The following is a 22,491-nucleotide window of genomic DNA, read 5'->3' as shown; positions in this document are numbered from 1 at the left end:
TGGTGTGCTCTTCTAATCTCCCTGGTGTCTGGCTGCGCGTAATCAGCGACCAGGTGATTTGCCCCAGCCTCCCATCCCGCCATAAAGGTCTCCCCCTTACTCTCACAGAGATTGTGGAGAATACAGCAAGCAGCAATAACATAGGGGACATTGGTTTGGCTGAGGTCTGAGCGAGTCAGTAATGTGCGCCAGCGCGCCTTTAAACGGCCAAATGCACATTCCACCACCATTCTGCACTTGCTCAGCCTGTAATTGAACAGATCCTGACCACTGTCCAGGCTGCCTGTGTATGGCTTCATGAGCCATGGCATCAAGGGGTAGGCTGGGTCCCCCAGGATAACGACAGGCATTTCAACATCCCCAACTGTTATTTTCTGGTCTGGGAAGTAATTCCCTTGCTGCAGCCGTTTAAACAGAGTAGTGCTTCTGAATACGCGAGCGTCATGAACCCTCCCTGGCCATCCCACGTGGATGTTGGTGAAACGTCCCTTGTGATCCACCAGTGCTTGCAGCACCATTGAAAAGTACCCCTTCCGGTTTACGTACTGGATGCCCTGGCGCTCCAGTGCCAAGATAGGGATATGGGTTCCATCTATAGCACCCCGACAGTTAGGGAATCCCAGTGCAGCAAAGCCATCCACTATGGCCTGCACGTTTCCCAGAGTCACAACCTTTCGTAGCAGCAGCTTAGTGATTGCTTTGGCTACTTGCATCACAGCAGCCCCCACAGTAGTTTTTCCAACTCCAAATTGATTCCCGACTGACCGGTAGCTGTCTGGCGTTGCAAGCTTCCACAGGGCTATCGCCACTCGCTTCTCAACTGTGAGGGCTGCTCTCATCTTGGTATTATGGCATTTCAGGGCAGGGGCAAGCAAGTCACAAAGTTCCATGAAAGTGCCCTTACGCATGCGAAAGTTTCGCAGCCACTGGGAATCGTCCCACACCTGCAACACAATGCGGTCCCACCAGTCTGTGCTTGTTTCCCGGGCCCAAAATCGGCATTCAATGGATAGAATCTGCCCCATTACCATCAGGATCTCCAAAGCGCAGGGGCCCGTGGTTTGAGAGAATTCTGTGTCTACGTCCTCATCACTGTCATCGCCGCGCTGCCGTATCCGCCTCCTCCTCGCCTCGGTTTGAAGGTCCTGGTTCACCATATACTGCACGAGAGTGCGTGAGGTGTTTAAAACATCCACGATTGCGGTATTGAGCTGAGCAGGGTCCATGCTTGCTGTGCTATGGCGTCTGCACAGTTCACCAAGCAAAAAAGGCGCGAAACGGTTGTCTGCTGCTTTCAGGGAGGGAGGGGTGAGGCTGTACCCAGAACCACCCGCGACAATGATTTTTGCCCCATCAGGCACTGGGATCTCAACCCGGAAATTCCAACGAGGGGGGGAGGCTGCGGGAACTATGGGATAGCTATGGAATAGCTACCCACAGTGCAACGCTCCAGAAATCGACGCTAGCCTCGGACCGTGGACGCACACCACCGATTTAATGTGTTTAGTGTGGCCGCACGCAATCAATTTTATACAATCTGTTTTGCTAAACCGGTTTATGTAAATTCAGAATAATCCCGTAGTGTAGACTTACCCTGTGTGTCAGTGTAGATGCTGCTGTTCATTATATCACCATAACTGGACTCCTCCAGTATCCCACAATGCCCGCCGTGAACTCGCCTGCCCTGCATTCCTGCTACAGAGCCATGGGCCCCTCCCCTTTCATAGCTCTGGGAAGTCCTGACAGCTGAGCCTGCTGCTCTGCTCCGGCAGCCAGGAGCAAATCACTGCCGTGGATGCTGCTCTCTCCCGCACTGCGAACACAAAGCCGGTGGCGGGAACTTCCTTACATGGGGGGCCACCGGCATTTGAACTGTGACACCCCCAGGACACCCCTTCCCTCGAGGAGGCTCTTACCTTCTAAACAGGGACGGCTGTTTTCTAGTAAAATCACTAAAAGGGAAGGAGAAAACTCAAAAGAGGTTCCTCCTGGCGCTCACGTCCATGAACCCGAATACTCTCTCAGTCCTCAAAGAGAGACCTGGAGAAGGAGACTTGCTGAAGCAAAGCCACAGGGTCTCTGAGGTTTCCCTGGCCCCTCGCCCCTGTCCTGCCTGGCTGATGTCAGCATCTCTCTGTGAGGTCACCACCTCCCCACCACCTTTGACCAATAGTCTGAGGTCCTGCAAAAGGCCTTTGTGATGTCACTGCCTGTCACGGACTCACAGATCGTGCCCACTCTTGGCCCCGTGCGGTCCGTGGGGGGTGCCCCTTTCAGTGCGACAGCCCTTCTCGGGGGTCCACTCTCTCTCGGGGTCAGGTCCCTCCACCTCCTGGAGCCGCACCTCTCTGAGCCTTAGCACGTCTGTCTCTCACCGTGGGCCCCTCAGGGAGTCCACGCGCTCTGGACCCCCTGGGCCTCCTCACCCCCGAAGGGGTTGAGGCCCCCTGTTCTCTAGACCGCAGTGACTCTCAGCCAGCATAAAAAGGAGGGTTTATTGAGAGTTGAACACAGCACAGGAAACTCTCAGGGCCTCAGGCCTGGCCTCTCACAGTAACAGCACATCCCAGTCCCCCTGCAGCCAGGTGGGCTCTGCCTGCTTCCCCTCGCCCCGAGTCCCCCTGCTCCCCAGATGGGCCTCCGATATCCCCGGCCCCAGGCCCCGCCTCTGTCCATTGTCTTTTCTCCAGGTAAACAGGGTTGCCTGGGCCTCCTCTCCTCTCCGTCCCCCTCTGGCTGGAACAGGTTGGTCACTGGGTCCTCTCCCCGCAGCCCATTGTCCTCTCACTGGCCAGAACTGGCTGTGACTCCTGAGCTGCGTCTCCGGGTCACCAGGTCACCAGGTCACCAGTCGCTGGGGTCTCCATCCTCCAGGCCAGAGCATTGGCCTGAGCCGCCAAGAAGAAGTTCCAGCCCTGAAGGGAGCAGGACTTTCAGCACAATGGTAAAACTGCACGAGCACAACCACGAAAAGATTTAAACCCTCAATTGCCTGATCCGAAGTCAGACACCTTATCCATTAGGCCACGTGGTTACACAGAAAAAAAAGGCCCTCCAGGCACTTCTTTGGAAAAGGCCGACACTGACACATCCAACGAAGTGGGGATTCAGCCACGAAAGCTCATGCTCCAATACGTCTGTTAGTCTGTGAGGTGCCACACGATTCTTTGCTGCTTTTGCAGACACTGTGTTTCTCGGGTCAGCTACTGAGGGGGGCCGAGACTCTTTGGGCACAAGAAGTCGAGTTCCCAGTGAGATGTGAGACTTAATTCTCTGGAGCCAGGTGCAGGGCTTTGGCAGGGAGGCTCAGGCATGGGGATTGTGGTGCTACGGACGGACCAGCTGTCTAGGTGTGGAGATTTATTCTCACTGAGGAGGAGGAGGGGAATCCTGCTGATAGGCAGTGGCCAGGCCAGTGCAACCACTTGGTGATCTAGTGGGCCGCCCTGGGTGCCTGGTGGTGGGGGGCACAAAAAAACGCATTTTGGGGTGGTGGGGGTGTGGTGGTGTGCTGGGGCCGGGGGCTGGGAGGTGCGGGGAGGGCTGCCCACAGCAAGTAACAGGGGTGGGAGCGTGCAGGTGAACCGCTCCTGTCCCAGTTCACCTCTGCTCCGTCTTCTCCCCTGAGCACAACGCCCCGCTCTGATTCTCCTCCTCCCAGGCTTGCTGCACTAAACAGCTGATTGGCACCACAAGCCTGGGAGACGGGAGACGTGGCGAGCTCAGGGGAGAAGGTGGAGGGGAGGTGAGCTGGGGAGGGGAGCTGCTGCAGGGGGGGCTGCCCGGCTCGTCCCCATGGCCCCTGCCCCTGCACTCACTGCATGGTAAGTGGAGTGACCCAGCCCCAGCCCGGTCCACTGCCCTTGCTCCCAGCAACGCCGACGGCGAGTGCTGTGGGCGGTTCCCCTCCCAAGCTTGGGAGCCAGGGGAGCAGAGCAGGCTGGGGCCGCAGGTCTCTGTGGGGAAGCAGAGGGGGCTGGTCCCAGGCCATCGTGGGACCCGGGGGGCGGGCTACTTCCTGCAGGAAGTGGAGTGACCCAGCCCCAGCCTGCTCTGCTCCCCTGGCTCCCAGGCTTGTGTTGGTGTTGGCTGGATTTGTGCGGGTGTTTGTGTACATTAGCAATTGTGTGTGTGTGGCTGGATTCATGCATGTGTTTGTGTATGTTTGCAATTGTGTGTGTGTGCGCATACTCTGCTGCCCTCTGCCAGTGCAACAAGCATTTCTCTATATGTCACAGCCCCCATACCGTTGACCCCGATGGTGATTTCCCCATCTTAAAAGGGCTGGCTGGCCTGACTCTTCTCCCCTCTGCGGAGTGTGGCAGGGGCTGCAGCTCACCCCCTGTGGGGCAGGAGTGCCACGGTGTGGGGTGCTGGGCTCCAATGCACCTGGAGAGCAGCTCAGGTGAGGCTGAGCAGGGCGTGTGGTGTCTGTTCTGCATTGCCTGGTGCTGGGCCATTGCACAATCCCCAGCCACGCCACACACGTCCTGAGAGGGATTGGGGGGCCAAGCAGATGATCCAGCAGGAGGGGATCATTCTCATTGGTAGCTGTCCAGTGGCAGTGAGTTCCACAGGCCTCGGCACAGGCTGTGTTGGGCAGGAGGTCCTTGTGTTGGGAGCAGTGGGCGTGAACTGTGTGCAGTTGTGTCTCTGTGCAAGATTGCGAATATTCTGGTGTGTGTGTGTGTGTGTGATTGAGAGTGCGGCTGTGGGGTGTGATTGTTTCTCTCTGTGGGGGTTGGGCTAGCATGCCCCTCTGGGTGTGTTGTGTGTGAGTGTTCTTGGGATTGTGTGAGTCCCTTTGTGCGTCAATGTGTGTGTGTGTCACTTGCTGCAGGATACAAAATCCTGCAAAGCCACCACACACACAGAGCAGGGCTCAGCCCCACCAGCAGGGGGCAGCAGGGACACACACGTCTCTCCTGGGCCAGCGTGGACAATTTCCCATCACGACCCGGCACAGCGCTGGTGCCCCCACATGGGGGTGGGCAGTGACCAGGCAGGGGGGGGCAGGGACAGAGCTTTGGGGGTATGGGGGAGCAGGGGCAGGGACTGCGGGGGGCAGGGCAGGGCGTTGCGGGAAGGCCAAGTCTGTCTGCGGGTGTGGACAGCCGGGCTCACCCGGGAGGGGGCAGGGCCGGGGCAGCGGGAGCCGGGGGTGACACGCAGCCGGTGCCGAGGCCCGGCGGACCCACCCAGACCCGCTCACACCCAGATGCAGGGGTGGGTTACAGCCCCAGCGAACAAGGGGCCGGGAACATCCCACGGGGTGGACACAGGATCGAGTCCCCGGACAGAGCCAGACCCGCCCGGACCCGCCCCGCACAGACCTGCCCTGTGCTGGGGGTGGGGCATTTCGGCGGCCGGCGCTTCCCCCCGGCCCCCGCCCCCACCAGCCGCTTTGTGGGGGGGGGGGGGGGGAAGGGGTGAAGCGGCGCAGCACGTTCCTGCGTGGGCAGCATCACACCTTCAGAAGCCACGGTTGAGAAACGGGTAAGTGGTAAGTGGGTCGAGGCTGGGGCTGGGAGTGGGGCTGTTGCTTGCTGGGGAGAGAGGTGCAGACGGGGTAAGGGGGTCGAGGCCGAGCTGGGAGCCAGGGGCCCAGGCTGAGGGTGGGGTTGGGGACGAGCTGGGACAGAGTGGGGCTGAGCGCTGCTCCCTCCATGGGGGCTGGCTCAGGCCCTGAGGTGCCCCCATGAATGTTCCTCTGTGTCCCCCTAGGAGTCATGCCCCACATTTTGGGGACCACTGAACCCTACTCGCTAAGCAGGGGCTAGTGATGCCAAAGCCCAGGGAAGGGAGAACAAGTGCGGGGCCCCAGCACTGGAACCATGACCCCCCAGTACTGTCTGTGGCTCTGCCCCTTCCACACCTTCCACCCACGGCCCCATCCACTGTCACCTCTGTTCCACCTTCCCCACTGGCCCCACCCTGTCACTCCTTTACCCCTGCCCCGCTGTGGCCCCGAGACCAGAGATGCTCTGTGCCCCTGCTGCAGCCCCCGGGCCGTAGCAGGGAGTGGGAGCTCCTCCACTCCTGGGGCCGACATGGGGGAGAGTTTTCCAGGGGGCCCAGTTTGGCCAGGGCCCCTAGTCATGGGCCCCACTGCCCCCTGGGCGACGCAAGGTTTGGGGAGGCTGAGCCCCCCGAGCCTCCATTACGAGCCACCCAGGCTACCACTGCTCAGTGGGTGGCCAGTCTCCCTGGGTCTCTGCTGTTCGTGCTGGGGAGCCTGGCCGGCCTTAGGGGTGGGGCCCCCCGGCAGCCGCCCAGGGCTCCAGGGGTCAAAGGGCACCGTGTGCCAGTGCAAAGGTGCTCACTGCTCTCCCTGCCCCAGTGCTCCTCCGTGGCCCCACAGAGGGTGGGGGGAGCGAGGAGAAACACTATGTGCTCCATGCGTCCTGGTCACTTTCCCCAGCTGGGCTGTGCTGTGAGGGGAGCATCAGAAGCTGCTGCTCTCTGCCCTCCCCTAATACAGCCCGGCTGAGGAAAGTGACCTGGATGCAGGGAGCTCGGATGATGTCACTTCTCGCCCCTCCCCACGCCCTGCAGCCCCTCGGGGTGCCCGGAGGAGCAGCATCCCAGGGAGGAGCAGGCAGCAATGCCAGCGGCTCCATGTACACAGGTCAGTGTCCCCACATGGGTGCAGGAGGGGGTGCAGGGGTTAGGGATGAAGGGGGTGCAGCAGAGGGGCAATGGCTGGTGGCACAGGAGCAGGGGCGGCTCTAGGATTTGCGCCGCCCCAGTAGGGCGGCACGCCACGGGGGACGCTCTGGCGGTCGCCGGTCCCGCGGCTCTGGTACATCTCCTGCAGACGTGTCTGCAGAGGGTCCGCTGGTCCCGCGGCTCCGGTGGACCTCCCGCAGGCATGCCTGCGGATGCTCCACCAAAGCCACGGGACCGGGGGACCCTCCGCAGGCACGTCTGCAGGAGGTCCACCGGAGCCGCCTGCCGCCCTCCCACGGGATGCTGCCCCAAGCGCGCGCTTAGCGCGCTGGGGTCTGGAGTCGGCCCTGCACAGGAGGGGAGTGTGGGAGTTAAGGGCAAAGGCGACAGTGTAGGGGTTAGGGCACAGGAGGGGGCAGGAGTTAGGGGTGAAGGAGGCAGAAGGGTTGGGAGTGCAGGAGCTAGCTGTAAACAGGGAGGCGGATCGTCCGGGGCAATGGGGAAGTGCCAAAGTACAAGTTTTGCCCCGGGCACCATTTCCCCTAACGCTGGTCCTTGGTCACATTTCTTGCTGGGAGGGGGAGGGGAGAAGAGGCGTTTTCTCTCTGTTTCTTTCCTCTCCATTTCCTGCTCCTTCCTTCAATTCCAGAAACCTCCCTTGTGTTTCAGACTGTGCAGTGACGCCCTCCCCACCCCAGGCCTCTGGAGCCTTTGGAGCAGAAAGTTCCCAGGAGCTGAGGGTGTATCCAGGGGTGAGTAGCTGGCAGGAAGGAGCCCTAGCAGCTCTTCTGGGAGCGCAGGGGAGGAATGACTCCCCCCTCTCTAGATTCTCCCCATGGGGCTCTGGGGAGCAGGGAGGGTTGTGTGATAAATTCCATCCAACTCCCCCTTTGTTCCAAGCCGAGGGATGTCTCAGCTCTGCACGATCCCCTTGGCAGCACCAAACAAGGGATGTTTTCCACTGCCCAGGAGACACCAGCCAGAGACTGATGTGCTGGAAATATGTTGGGAAAAGGGACTGTCTGAATTGCCAAGGCAGGGAATGAACAATCTACAGTAACATCATTAACCACAGACACACTCTAGCCATGCTCCAGCCAGTAGGGAAAAGGGCAGGAATTCTTGCTGCTCAGCCATGGCCACATGTACAGAGCTGCACAACAGTGAGTGTGCTGGGAAGCTGGTCTGAGCAAACAATTGGAAATGACCCTTCAGTGAGAACAGAACCAGAGTGTAGAAAGATCCATGTGTTAAGTGGTTGTGCCTGAGGGCTTAGGGAGCTGGGCTATGACACCATAGGGGTTTTTCTGTGGAAGTTTGATTCTTGCCAGCTAGGTAGGCTGGTGTGTGGTGTCTCCATGGCTGTACTTTCAATGATGCAGATTTCTCTCTCCCATCGCTTTGTGGGCATCCTACTAGATTGCCAGCTGCCTTTCAACTGCAGTGTGGAGACTTTGCGTGTGTGGGGAGAGACAGTGAGTGTGTTGAGGTAGGTAGGAGCGGATCATTATTATCCCTACTTGAAAGAGGGAGGAGCTAAGGCTGAGAAAAGAGAATTGACTTGTCTTAGGTCACACAGCCAGCCCATGGCAGAGTTGGGAATAGGACCCAAGAGCTCTGATTTTCAAACTAACCATCACATCTTGAATTTCAGACATTGAATGACCTGAATAAAGTGCTCTCGGATGAGCTCCAGACCAACAACAGTGCACAGTAATTATTCAGCAAGTATTTGAGGAGAACTGCAATGTTAGAGAGAATCATGAACTGCTCAGAGACCATTAATGCAGCAAAGCAGCAAAATTCATCAAACATATGACTGGTTCTGACTTATTTCCTTGGTCTTAAAAGAGAACAACAAGGACCTGAGTCTCCTCCCTGTCAATAACCCCCTGCTCAGCCAATCAGGGTAGAGACTGAGGATGGGAGGCTGAGGGTTCTCACCAGAGAGCCCAAAGGATGGCCAGGTCACCAGTGGGGATCACTGCCCGAGCACTATTTCAGCCCCACATTTTTGGGTGGGCCTCCCACAATGGGAGCTGTCGAGCACTCCCCCGCAACACACACACACACACGCATGCACACACTGCTCCTGGTGTTGGGAGGAACACGTGAAAGGACAAAAGAAGCAAGAGACAAAGAGAAAGGAGGAAGGGATGGATGGAGGAAAAGGTGAAACAAAAAGGACAAACTCTAATGACCATAGTGATTCTAAAGGACAAAATCCCAGGTGCGGAATAAAATTCTGCCTCTTTAAGTGTGTATTTTCCATGCCTAAAATTCAACTGTCACTAGATGGATCAGACTGAACAGGTTTCAAACCTCAAGGAGGCTCTTACCTTCTAAACTGGGATGGCTGTTTTCTAGTAAAATCAGGAAAAGGAAAGGAGAAAACTCTAAAGAGGTTCCTCCTGGCGCACACGTACCTGAACCGGAATACTCTCTCTGTCCTCAAAGAGAGAACTGGAGAAGGAGACTTGCTGAAGCAAAGCCACAGGGTTCTCTGAGGTTTCCCTGGCCCCTCGCCCCTGCCCTGCCTGGCTGATGTCAGCATCTCTCTGTGAGGTCACCACCTCCCCACCACCTTTGACCAATAGTCTGAGGTCCTGCAAAAAGCCTTTGTGATGTCACTGCCACACCCCTCCCTTGCTGGGCTAATGTCCTGCCCTGGCCAGGCACTTTGGAGGATTGAGCTACTCCTGTGGATCACCCCACTCAAGAAGCGTTCGTTCTAGGCAGCAAGCCGGCTAGACAGGAAAACATCAGACACTTCTCCCAATGCTACACTCAGTTTTTCAGAAATTAGTCGACTTTATGGCCAGAAGAGACCATTAGAGCATCTAATCTGACCCCCTGCATATCACAGGCCTCCTATATGACACAATAGCTACTTTTGGGGCAAATACATTCTAGAAAGGCATCTAGTCTTCATTAAATGACATCAGGAGATGGCAAATCCATCACTTTCCTTGATAGCTTGTTCCTGTAGTGAATCATCCTGGCTGCTGAATATTTGTGTCTTATTTGTAATATGAATTTGTCTCTTTTCACCTTCCAGCCATTGGGTCTTGTTATACCTTTCTCTGCTATATTAAACAGCCCTTTCATACCCAATCTTTTCTCTCCATTAAGGCCTTTCAACACTTCAATGAAGTCACCTTTCAATCTTCTTTTGATAAGCAAAACAGGTTGAGCTCGTTCAATAGCTCAGTAGAAGGCATTTTTCTCCAGCCCTCAGAACATTTGTTGGCTCTTTCGTTATCAGACTTCTCAACTGCAGCTGGATGTGGTTCTTGTTCTTCTGCACAGCACAGCTCCTGGAGAGGAGGGATCTGCAAATGTACATTCGTATGATACCTTTGTTTAATTGATGAAAACATAAACTGGACACTTAAAGGATTGGAACTGATTTCAGCTGATGGACAGCTTCGCTAGGTTTTTATGCATTTGAACAGCAAAATGTTGAGTATTTACATTCATATCAAGCACCCCCGTATAGAGGAGCTCCTGAACATAATGGAGAATGGAAATGAAAATGTTTTCCTTTTTTAAAAAAAAGAAAAAAGGTTATAAGAGAACACAGGAGTTTGACCAAGTACCACTGTGAGCAGCAAGAAGCACTCTATCACTGAGCTATACCCCCGTGACAACAGGAATATAGAATTGTGATCTCCAGTGTCGAAGAAAAACTCAGTTCTCGCTTTTTTGTTTGGGTGCAGCAAAATTAAATACTTTATTATTTCTCCAGTAATTACCATGGAGGGAGAGAGTGCCATAGGACACAGGGTCCTGGACAGGTCTCTCAACTGGTAAACAATCACAGCAAGCCTTTATACCTTTTACAGACAATTTCTAACAATAATACAGACAGTAAAAAGCAACAACTACATTTTGTTTATACATAGCAAAAAGGCTTATCTTATTTGTCTCAATCCTAAGAAAAGCAAGCCTGCATTTTGGTTAGTGATTGCAAGGTCATAATAACTTTGTACACAGTTTCTGTCCTGTCGCCTCACACTATCTTTGCTCCTACAAGTCTTACGTCATTAAGGTTACAGTATGGCCTGACTCTTGCTAACTAACATTCATTAAGATCTCTTCAAATCCTTGTTAATTATTTACTGGCTTCCACACTCCCCCCTTTTGTACTTCTAGTACAACAAACAATTTCAAATCTCAATTCGCATGAAACCATGGACTTCAGATTCTACAGCAAACATGTCAACCGTCAGGGGACGTAATGACAATGCATGATTAGCATGAACATGAAAGGTATTGCTATTCTTACATTATTTACAACAACAACAACAATAATATAATCCTAAATTAACTAACAACACTACAAATAATAACAATCCTATAGGAACAATATAATGGGGCTGTTGTACAATCGTGAACACAAAGCACAAAACATCATACCTAGTACATAAAGTAAACACTCTATAAGCTGTATGAAAGGCATTCCTTCCAGCTTGATATATATTCTAAAGCATGGGAATTTGCCCTTGCAATTCAGAGATTCTTTGAACCTTTGGTAACAATGAAAGCAAATTTTGAAACCGATCAGGTACTATTCTAGTCCAATTAAAATATACCTGAAATCTAAGAGCTACATGTAACATTCTATCTGCAGGCCAGGAAATAATAGGATTGCCTGCAGCAGTGGTAAGATCAATATGTATATCTTGTAAAGTGGTGGCATTAACGCACACACAGCTATCATTAGCTCGAAAAAAATGGGTGTCCCGTCAGGGTAGTTCCTTGACCTCCACCCTCTCAACAAATATTGTCATAAACAGTGACAACTTCCCCTAGCTTCAGTTTATAGATACACTGAGCTGTGGTGGTTCTAACGGCCAAAATGTCCATTGACTCTCTATTCTTATCCAAAATGTCAGGTGTCATTCTAGGGGTACTGTCTAGAAATCAGTTGGAGATACCAGGTGGTCTAATTTCCCCAGATGTCTCGGTAAACAATTACAGTCCCACAGGCATCCTCCCCATGGACCCAGCAGGATTCGGTATGTGGGAGCCCACACCCACCCTAACCGGTCCATATGCTTGGAAGGAGCACTGTGAATGTCCACACTTCCATCCAGAAAGTGTCCAAGTATGTCTTCATGACCACAGATCAGATGGTACTCCTGACGTCTGTAAGGGCAGTGGGCCAAGTCTAGTCTAGATCCCACTGCAATGCCTTCCCAGCCTCAGTGATATTCAATACCATCTCTGTCAGTAACTTCTGGGTCATAGAACTAAGGGTGGAAATGACATGTAACTCACCAACTCCAGCCTGTACTGAAGATAGCTGAGCTTCAAAAATAAGACTAGTGGCCTTTTCTAGTTGCCCCAATTTCTTATCACGTTCTTGGCCTGGAAGAGTAGTCCAAATGGCTACTACACTATTGGCCCCAGCCCACAGGGATCTGGTCAATTCCCTTTTTGTCCAGAGGAAATAACCCAGGCCTTTTTGTTGTGCTAATCTAATGGTAGCCCCTTGTGAGCAATCTGGGTATGTAGAAAACTGGATAAGGGCAATGTCAGGTAAAATCCAACTAGGAGGGCAATACATACTGAAGGATTTATCCAAAACACAGGGCGCAGCCTGTAGAATAAACCCCAAAATCCAATTAATACCACAGTCCCAAGCATGGGTCCCACAAATTTCCTCCTGCCAGTGTACAATTCTTTGTTTCTTCACCAGGGTCAGTTCTCAATGTCCTTTTCAGTCAGGAATTCCTGGACTTTGGCAATGTCAGTGGAGTGAGTGTGTCTCCTTCTTTCCCAAAACAATCGAGGTTTAGCATCCTACAGGGGAGAGGTTTCCAGCACATATCACCCTGTAATAGCTGTGCTTTTTTCTAGAAAAGTCTAAAGGCACAGTTGGTCTGTCAGGGGACAAGGGAGCTTTTTCCCTGCTGTCCAGAAGCACAGTAGAACTAGAAGAAAGAATAGGCTAATCATCAATAGGAAAATTCTTCTGATGTGGAGGGGTCTTTTTGCAGTGAGAATCCTGGGTCCAAGCAGTCAGTCTGTGGCACTTCACAGCGGTGTCGGTAGTCAGCAGGACTTGGAAAGGGCCTTTCCAGCATGGAGCCAAGGCAGTCTTTCGCTGATGGATCTTTATGTAGACCCAGGCTCCTGGTTCCAACGAGAGGCAAGGTTGCACAGGATCCTTTGGTAGTGCGTCCATCACCTGTGCATAAAAAGACTTAACACATTTCATTAGTGCCTGACAATATTTAAGCATTATGTTATCCAGCAAATGAATGTCCATCTGAGCTGGGGTTAGTGGGGATGCAGTTGGTAGTCACATTGGGCGTCCTGTCAAAATTTCATGAGGGCTGAGTCCAGTCGTTCGATTGGGAATGGCTCTCATACACCTCAGTGCCAAAAGAAGGGCATCCGGCCACCTTAAGTTCGTTTCAGCACAAATCTGGGCCAGTTTATTCGTTAAAATCCCGTTCTGGCGTTCCACTGTCCCAACTGTGGGTGGTGAGGGCAGTGAGTTGCACATAACTCCTTTACAATCTGTCCAGTAAAAATGAATTCCACGATCACTGTTGATACCCACAGGGATGGCAAAACGTGGCACAAAATCTTTAAGCAAAATGTCACAACAGTCCTGACACCTGCTTTCCTGCAGGGAAAAGCTTTAACCCAATTGGTAAATACATCAACTAAAACAAATACATATCCATAACCACAACATGTAGACATCGAAATAAAATCAATCTGAATATTCACAAAAGTTCCCCAAGGAGGAGAGTGGGCTGGCCGCTGCACACCAATCTCGTGTAACTGTAGCAACCATTTCCCCCCCCCCCTTCCCTTGGTAGGCAGCCAAGCAGTGTCCTTGACTGGGGCCAGCGCATGTTAGCCATTCTCTTTTTTCTCCCTTCTTTGCGTTTTTTTTCTTTTCTTTTTTTTTTCGTTAACATACAAAGAAAACTGTTACCCTTTACTCATACACCTTCTTTTATACCATGAACACATAAACATTACTGTTATACAGTACATTAGTCTTATTAATCAAGTATGCCACATATACCCTTTCTCTAAAATAACCTTATTACAGAACTTTGGAAGAACAAGCCAGGACAAGCACACCCACTTTGAGAAGTTCACTTAATATAACTTCTAGTCCAATAGCTATCCACCATCCCCAGCCCTCTGGCTAAAAGTCTGAGGTAGCCAGAAGGATCCCTCGTACAATATGGGGAGTGGGTTAACTTTTCATGTCCTTGCTTCCAAAGACTGTCAGTATGCAAATTTTAACAACAATTCTCAATTAAAAGATTTGGCCAATGTAGTTTCTTTCTCTTACTTAAGAAAATGTATTAGACTTCAGTATATCACATTTTTCTGATGTAACCAAACACTTTGTATTCTAAGTTGAACAAAACAAGTATCTGCATCTCAATCCAACATTTCCGCTTGATATCAAATCAGACCATCTCATGAAAATATTAAACACAACAATTTTTTTTTAGCCACGAGACAAAACACCACAAAACAGAACATAGAACACACAACATAATTTTTTTTTACTGTGCCAGTAAATCAAGGTACGTTGAATGCTGTGCAGCTGGCATTAGTTTTCTTTGATTATCTGAAAGACAAAAACAGAGGTCCACCCCGTCTGGGCAATTAAATACTTAAAATATACAAATACTCTTGTTGATTCTAGGCAAAACAGAGGAATTAGCCCATATTTTCTCGTATGTGCTTCTTAGACAGCCCTGGTTCAGCGGCCTCTACCTTATCAGTTAGTTAATTTGCATTAACACAGATGCTCTCCGGCTTGCCTTTTTTTTTTTTACTGTTAACTCCTGCTTTTAAACACTGAAAGAAAACATCCCCACGTATAGTGCCTGTAGGGTCTAATAAAATGTCATTACATAGCACTGTATACATTCTTCAACTGATTTAACAAAATTGTTCATAGCCAAATGATTGCAATCTAATAAGTTCTTTGCCTGAATTCATTCACAAACATTTCATAGACACCAAAAACTGTTCTCTTAAAAATCACTTGCTTTTCCCTTCCAACAGCCACTTTTATCAACTTAAATCACCATTCCAAATATCCTCTTGAGTATTTGAAATGCTCATGCTTATATTCACTTACTCCTTCTTTCCACTACACCCTCAAAAGTTTCCAACCTGTTTTCCAATCACGCTGTCTGTTGCCCTCCCGCTTGGGCCCGATCCTTTTTTCCTCACTGAATCGTCCCGTCCATGGACACTAGCTTGTTCCACAACCAGTTCTTAGCTAGGAGGGTGGGCTACTCAACTAGCCCCCACCCTTCTGGTCTTGTCCCCAAAACATTTCTACTCACAAGACTACCTGAGTCCTTCCTAGTAAGACTTGCCACCTGGGCAAAAATACATGGCCATTCACTTAACACATAATCCAAACCCCTTTGGGGGTCTACCCAGAGACCCACCCATTTGTCTGCTGACACTTAAACAGAAAAGAAAATTACACAGAGAGCAAAGAAAATTACAGTCTAAGCCAAATTTTTCTACTTCTATTACATTGTCCGCTACAGGGGGGGGGGGGACTGTAAAATTTCAGGACAACCTCAGAGCTTCATCGCACACATGGCTTCCACCCTGAGGAATTACGAACGAGAAGTTCAGTTCCGCTCACACACCTAACGCCCAAATGAACAGAGCAGAAAAACATCAGTAACCGGTTAAACAAAACAGAGCCAAAGCTAAATAGTGCACCAAAACCAAATAGTGTTTCCTTATTCTATGAGAGCTCACCTATAATCATGCTATTCTTAACACAAAACACCAACAGTACCAAACAAAGCAAACATAAACTAACAAGGGTAAAACAGATAGATGGTGTAAATTCTACAGTGCTTTCCAATTCTCTATTGCTCACCAAACTGTGACAAATTCCTGTTACTAATTTATCCCTCATGTCAGGTGATCAAACTGACAGAGCATACAATCAAATTTTAAAGCTTCATTAAAAATAATAAAACAACAATGGAGAGTATTGGGAATGCTCCCACATCACTCGGGAAAAATATGAATGCCCCAAGCCTTAAGCCACTTTAATACTTACACATATCCAGACTGGCATGTCTGTGTATAATGTTCAGAGAAGGGAAATAGGTGGACGGGAGATTATCCTGTATACAGCTTGTCCAGCATTTCCAACATGCTGCCACTCTTGGGATGGCTGTTCTTTTACACCCTGGAATCTCCTGCGGCGTCTCTTTCAGAGATTCCAGTTCAGGTCAGCTGCCTGTCCGGCTTCAGGGTTGCAAAAACTGTTGGATCTCACTGAACCGTTAAGCTTTGCAAATGCAATCTCAGTTTTGTAACTTATACTGCTTTTTGGTTTGCCTTTTTTTATTTTCCACAACCAGCTGGGGCTGAAGCAGTTACTTAGCACTTAGCATAGTCCGCACTAATTCATGACCTTGAACACAAAACAACTTCTCCTTTATCTCAGGGCTAAGCCGAATTTCAAATTAACCCGTTCCTAGACAAATTGCTCACACTGTGACAGAGGTTTTTCTTTGTGATTAAAGCTCCACTGAGATATATGATCTTATCTAGATTGAAGGTACCTTCTAATGGGCATTGTTTAAATGAATTTTCACGCGTATACAGATTCCAATCATTTAAATACCTGCAGTTTTAGGACCATAATGTATGTACATTTTCCACTCACACAGGAGAGACTCACAAGGAAAGGGAAGGGAAGATGGGTTCACACACTCCTAGACCCAGGCAGCTTCCTCGCCGGACTATGCCAGGCTGAGTCAGCCCACCGTGGGTCGGATCTCCTAAAGATCCACTAGTTACCGGGCTAGCCCGGTAACAGCCACTCACACTGGTGTACACACACACACACCAAGGCCTCTTTTTCTTCCTTTTTCTTTTTAACCCTTTTTCAACCTTTTTATCTTTTTTTTTTTTTTTTAAACCATGATGCATCTTTACCTGGTCCGGACCAATACCATGAGGTGGTATGACAACCCCTCTTGAGGCGGTAAAAACCCCTCAGCACCGGTGCATTCTAATGCATTTACCTATGCATTACCTTATGCATTTCCTTGGCCAACTCAGCAGTTCCCAGTACTGCTATAAACTAACCTTATTGGGGCCTCTCCCCAATACCACTTTGCATCTGATCCTGCTGCACAGTCAATAAGTTCAGATGGCGTGAGCCCAACAGAGACAGACGTCCTCACGGAAAGTCCTCCTCTGATACCCCAATAGAGATTTCAAAAGGTCTCATACCTCTCATGTGGCGCCATGGGGTTAGAAGGGGAATGATCCGTAGTAGTTGTCTGTGGGTCCGTGGGCGTTGCCATCCCGGACGAGCCCCCAAATTGTCGAAGAAAAACTCAGTTCTCGCTTTTTTGTTTGGGTGCAGCAAAATTAAATACTTTATTATTTCTCCAGTAATTACAATGGAGGGAGAGAGTGCCATAGGACACAGGGTCCTGGACAGGTCTCTCAACTGGTAAACAATCACAGCAAGCCTTTATACCTTTTACAGACAATTTCTAACAATAATACAGACAGTAAAAAGCAACAACTACATTTTGTTTATACATAGCAAAAAGGCTTATCTTATTTGTCTCAATCCTAAGAAAAGCAAGCCTGCATTTTGGTTAGTGATTGCAAGGTCATAATAACTTTGTACACAGTTCCTGTCCTGTCGCCTCGCACTATCTTTGCTCCTACAAGTCTTACGTCATTAAGGTTACAGTATGGCCTGACTCTTGCTAACTAACATTCATTAAGATCTCTTCAAATCCTTGTTAATTATTTACTGGCTTCCACACCAGGACTTTGCAGGATGGACCCTGCTTCATCGAGCTCCTTTGCCATTCCCAGACCACAGGTGGTTTTAAAAATGGGGTTTGATTAAACTTCTTAAATGTGGCAAACACCACACCTTGCGCACCCACTGATATAGCTTCTCCCACTGACATAGCTGCCACCTCTTGGGAAGTGGATTAACTACACCCACAGGAAAACTCTCTCCCCTCTGCCCCTCACCTGCCTAAGGCTCTGGGAGGGAGTTTGGGTGGGGGGAGGAAGTCTAGGGTGCAGGCCCTGGGCTGGGGCTGGGGATTGGGGTGCAGGCTCTGGAGGGAGTTTGGGTGCAGAAGGGGTGAGAGGTTGGGCTCTGGGAGGGAGTTTGGGTGGGGGAGGGGGTCTGGGCTGCAGGCTCTGGGATGGAGTTTGGGTGCAGGGTGCAGTCTGTGGGCTGGGGCTGGTGGATGGGGGAACTGGTGTTGGGGGGGGGTTGTGAGCTGTGGGAGGAAGATTGGGGGTAGGCAGGAGGGGGGTGTGGGAAGGGGTGGGGGTGCAGGCTCAGGAAGGGGGTCAGGGGTGTGGCGCTTACCTGGGGCTCCAAGGCAGGGCAGGCTGGGGGGCCTCCATGTGTTGCTGCCCCCAGGCATCACCCCCACAGTGTCCCATTGGCTGCAGGGGCTCGGGACAGGGGCAGCGCGTGGAGGCACAGACCCACCCCACCCTGCCATGCGGAGGGGCCGGCAGTCACTGGAGTGAGCAGGCAGATGACTGGAAGGGTTTTCCAATCCCTGTAATAGCTACATGAACAGAACAATTCTTCCTTTTCTTTAGCACTATCTAACCAGGGCTTAGGTCACCTTAACTCTATGGGTTGGGGGTGGGTTTCACACTCTAAGAGACGTCACACTGCCAGTTCAGTGCCCAGTGTACACCAGCCCTTAGATCCCTCTTGGCATTTCAATGTAGGCACTGACCTGTGAGAGGAAAACATCAGCTCACAAACACAGAGACTGAATTCCCCACATTTAATCTCGCTGCACTTTCCAGAAAGTCACAAAATTCAATTCATTCTTGCTAGGACAGAGAAAAAATAAGTGACATTAAGTTTTTGGCTTGATTAAATAAAATTAAGTGTTTAATCAATATAGTAAAAAAATCTGTCTTGATTCCTCTAACTACCACCACAGCGTGAAATAGGAACAGAGACAAAGCTTGTCAGTGACGACTAATTTCGCAAATGATCTTCCCATTATTAATTTCCACGCTGCCCCCACTGGAGGTCTGGGCATCTCCAGTGTCATTGCTCTGCATTCACCTTCCCCTTAGAATTGTTCTCAGACATTCGCCTTCCTCTGCAGCATGGGGCTCGGGTCACTTGCTGGAGGATTCCCTGCACCTTGAGGTCTTTAAGCCACGATTTGAGGACTTCAATAACTCAGACATAGGTTAGGGGTTTGTTACAGGAGTGGGTGGGTGAGATTCTGTGGCCTGCATTGTGCAGGAGGTCAGACTAGATGATCATAAGTCTATGAATCTATTTATCTTTTCCCAAATTTGGAAAATTGTGCAGTTCAGAATGTGAATAGTGACCCCGTCTCCTTCCTGCACCTGCTCTACATTGCTCCACAGCAGCTTCTCCCCATGCAGAGTCACCCCAGCACGGCAGTGCAGCCGCCCAGGGTTCAGCAGGGACGCCTGGCAAGGACCGTGGGTGCAGCTAACAGCCCGGTGTGCCTGGCCGTGAGGCAGCTGTAAAAAAGCAACCTCCCTCCCCCCAAGAAGTACAGAGACTGAATTCCCCAACTTTAACATCATGACCCTGTGTAGAAAGCCACACGTGTCAGTTGTATTTTCACAGGGAGATGCAAAAATCAAGTGACACCAATTTTTAAGTCAAGGAGATAGTTATTAACCTCACAAAAATACACTAAAGATCCCTCAACATAACACCTGAAGGTGAAATATGACCAGAGACAAACCTTGTCAGCAAAGGCTCATTTCCCAAACGATCCTCAAAATGTTACTAATTCCCACCCCTCCTCCACAGGAGCTCTGTGCAGTGTCACTGTTCTGCAGGCAGCTTCCCATTCAATGCTGTTGTGGGACATTCCCAGGCCTGCAAATGTACCAACGACAGAATTTGAAGAGCAAACCTGGCTCCTCGCCCCAGGCGGGATTTGAGTGTTTTGTCCCTGTCACTTAGTCTTTGTCAATAGTACAGATGCCAGGGGCAGGACTCCAGGCTCTGCTTGAGGGATCCTGGCACAGGGGCTGGGGAGAAAGGATTGTAGATTCTCACCTGACCTCTGGAGAGGAGGTAATAATTGAAGGGGGCATTTTGACTCCTCCTCCTCAGTGTCCCAGGGCTGGAATTCTGGAATATATGTATTCTGTCTGCAAACACCCTCCCCGTCCCCGGGGCGGGCTGCAGCGCTTCGCTGGGGCTGTCTCCAGTGGCTGAAGTTGCCTCCATCTCTACTTTACCGGGGGGGTGTGGGGGAGACACAGAGAGGAGCTGGTCGCCGGGGGTGAAAGCCAAATTCGGGGGCGGGGAAAGAAGGACTGTTTGGAAAGGTGGGTTTTTGCGAGGATGGGAGGTCATTCTTGTATTGGACCAGCTTCCGGTGGGAGAGAGCGAGAGAGAAGCAAAATGTAAGCTGTGCTCTTTCCCCAGCAGCAGGTGGGCCACGCCGTCTCTCTGCTGGCCTGGCTTCCCGGACGGGACCCGGCTACCACTACAGGGCAGGCAAGAGTGGCGGCCCGGGCGGGCAGGGGCGGGGCCCGAGCGGAGGCGGAGCCGCGTGAGCGGGTATGCAGATCTGTGTGCGAGCAGAGCATTGTGGGAGCGGACGCAGGCTGCCAGGCAGGGCCCGACTTTGGCACCGGGAGCTCGGCGTGGAGAAGGGAGGGCTCCGGGGACGCGTCGGGGCAGCTGTCGGCAGTGGGGGCGGTGTGGGCGAGGCGGTGGTCGGTCCGCCCCGTGTGTTATAAGTGCAGGGCGAGCGAGGGCAGGCGGTGGCCAGGCAGCAGGAACTCATACTTACCTGGCAGGGGAAATACCATGATCACAAAGCAGCAAAGAATCCTGTGGCACCTTATAGACTAACAGAAGTTTTGCAGCATGAGCTTTCGTGGGTGAATACCCACTTCTTCGGATGCAAGCAGTGGAAATTTCCAGGGCAGGTGTATATATAAGGAAGCAAGCTAGAGATAAAGAGGTTAGATCAATCAGGGAGGATGAGGCCCTGTTCCAGCAGCTGAGCTGTGAAAACCAAGGGAGGATAAACTGGTTCTGCAATTGGCAAGCCATTCACAGTCTTTGTTTAGTCCTGAGCTGATGGTGTTAAATTTACAGATGAACTGGAGCTCAGCAGTTTCTCTTTGAAGTTTGGTCCTAAAGTTTTTTGCTGCAGGATGGCCGCCTTAAAATCTGCTATTGTGTGGCCAGGAGGTTGAAGCGTTCTCCTACAGGTTTTTGTATATTGCCATTCCTAATGTCTGATTTGTGTCCATTTATCCTTTTCCTTAGAGACTGTCCAGTTTGGCCTATGTACATAGCAGAGGGGCATTGCTGGCATATGATGGTATATATTACATTGGTGGACGTGCAGGTGAATGAACCGGTGATGGTGTGGCTGATCTGGTTAGGTCCTGTGATGGTGTTGCTGGTGTAGATATGTGGGCAGAGTTGGCATCGAGGTTTGTTGCATGGGTTGGTTCCTGAGCTAGAGTTACTATGGTGCGGTGTGCAGTTGCTGGTGAGAATATGCTTCAGGTTGGCAGGTTGTCTGTGGGCGAGGACTGGCCTGCCACCCAAGGCCTGTGAAAGTGTGGGATCATTGTCCAGGATGGGTTGTAGATCCCTGATGATGCGTTGGAGGGGTTTGAGCTGGGGACTGTATGTGATGGCCAGTGGAGTCCTGTTGGTTTCTTTCTTGGGTTTGTCTTGCAGTAGGAGGCTTTTGGGTACACATCTGGCTCTGTTGATCTGTTTCCTTATTTCCTCGTGTGGGTACTGTAGTCTTGAGAATGCTTGGTGGAGATTTTCTAGGTGTTGGTCTCTGTCTGCGGGGTTAGAGCAGATACGGTTGTACCTCAGTGCTTGGCTGTAGACAATGGATCTTGTGGTGTGCCCAGGATGGAAGCTGGAGGCATGAAGGTAGGCATAGCGGTCGGTAGGTTTTTGGTATAGGGTGGTGTTAATGTGACCACCACTTATTTGCACCGTGGTGTCTAGGAAGTGGACCTCCCGTGTAGATAGGTCCAGGCTGAGGTTGATGGAGGGGTGGAAGCTGTTGAAATCATGGTGGAATTTTTCCAGAGTCTCCTTCCCATGGGTCCAGATGATGAAGATGTCATCAATGTAGCGTAGGTAGAGAAGGGGCGTGAGTGGACGGGAGCTGAGGAATCATTGTTCCAGGTCGGCCATAAAAATATTGGCATATTGTGGGGCCATGCGGGTGCTCATAGCGGTGCCACTGATCTGGAGATATATATTGCCATTAAATTTGAAATAGTTGTGTGTGAGGATAAAGGCACAGAGCTCAGCAACCAGTTGTGCTGTGGCATCATCAGGGATACTGTTCCTGACAGCTTGTATTCCATCAGTGTGGGGGATGTTTGTGTAGAGAGCCTCTACATCCATAGTGGCTAGGATGGTGTTTTCTGGAAGGTCACCAATGCATTGTAGTTTCCTCAGGAAATCAGTGGTGTCACGGAGATAGCTGGGAGTGCTGGTAACATAGGGTCTGAGTAGAGAGTCCACATATCCAGACAGTCCTTCAGTGAGAGTTCCAATGCCAGAGATGATGGGGCATCCAGGATTTCCGGGTTTGTGGATCTTGGGTAATAGATAGAATAACCCTGGTCGGGGTTCTAAGGGTATGTTGATTTGTTCCGGTGTTAGTGTAGGGAGTGTCCTGAGTAGATGGTGCAGTTTCTTAGTGTATTCCTCAGTGGGATCTAAGGGAAGTAGCCTGTAAAATTTGGTATTGGAGAGTTGTCTGGCGGCCTCCTTTTGGT

This window comes from Mauremys reevesii, linkage group 23, assembly GCF_016161935.1.
Source record: "Mauremys reevesii isolate NIE-2019 linkage group 23, ASM1616193v1, whole genome shotgun sequence".
Lineage (NCBI taxonomy): Eukaryota > Metazoa > Chordata > Testudines > Geoemydidae > Mauremys > Mauremys reevesii.
This window is presented reverse-complemented; position numbering follows the sequence as displayed.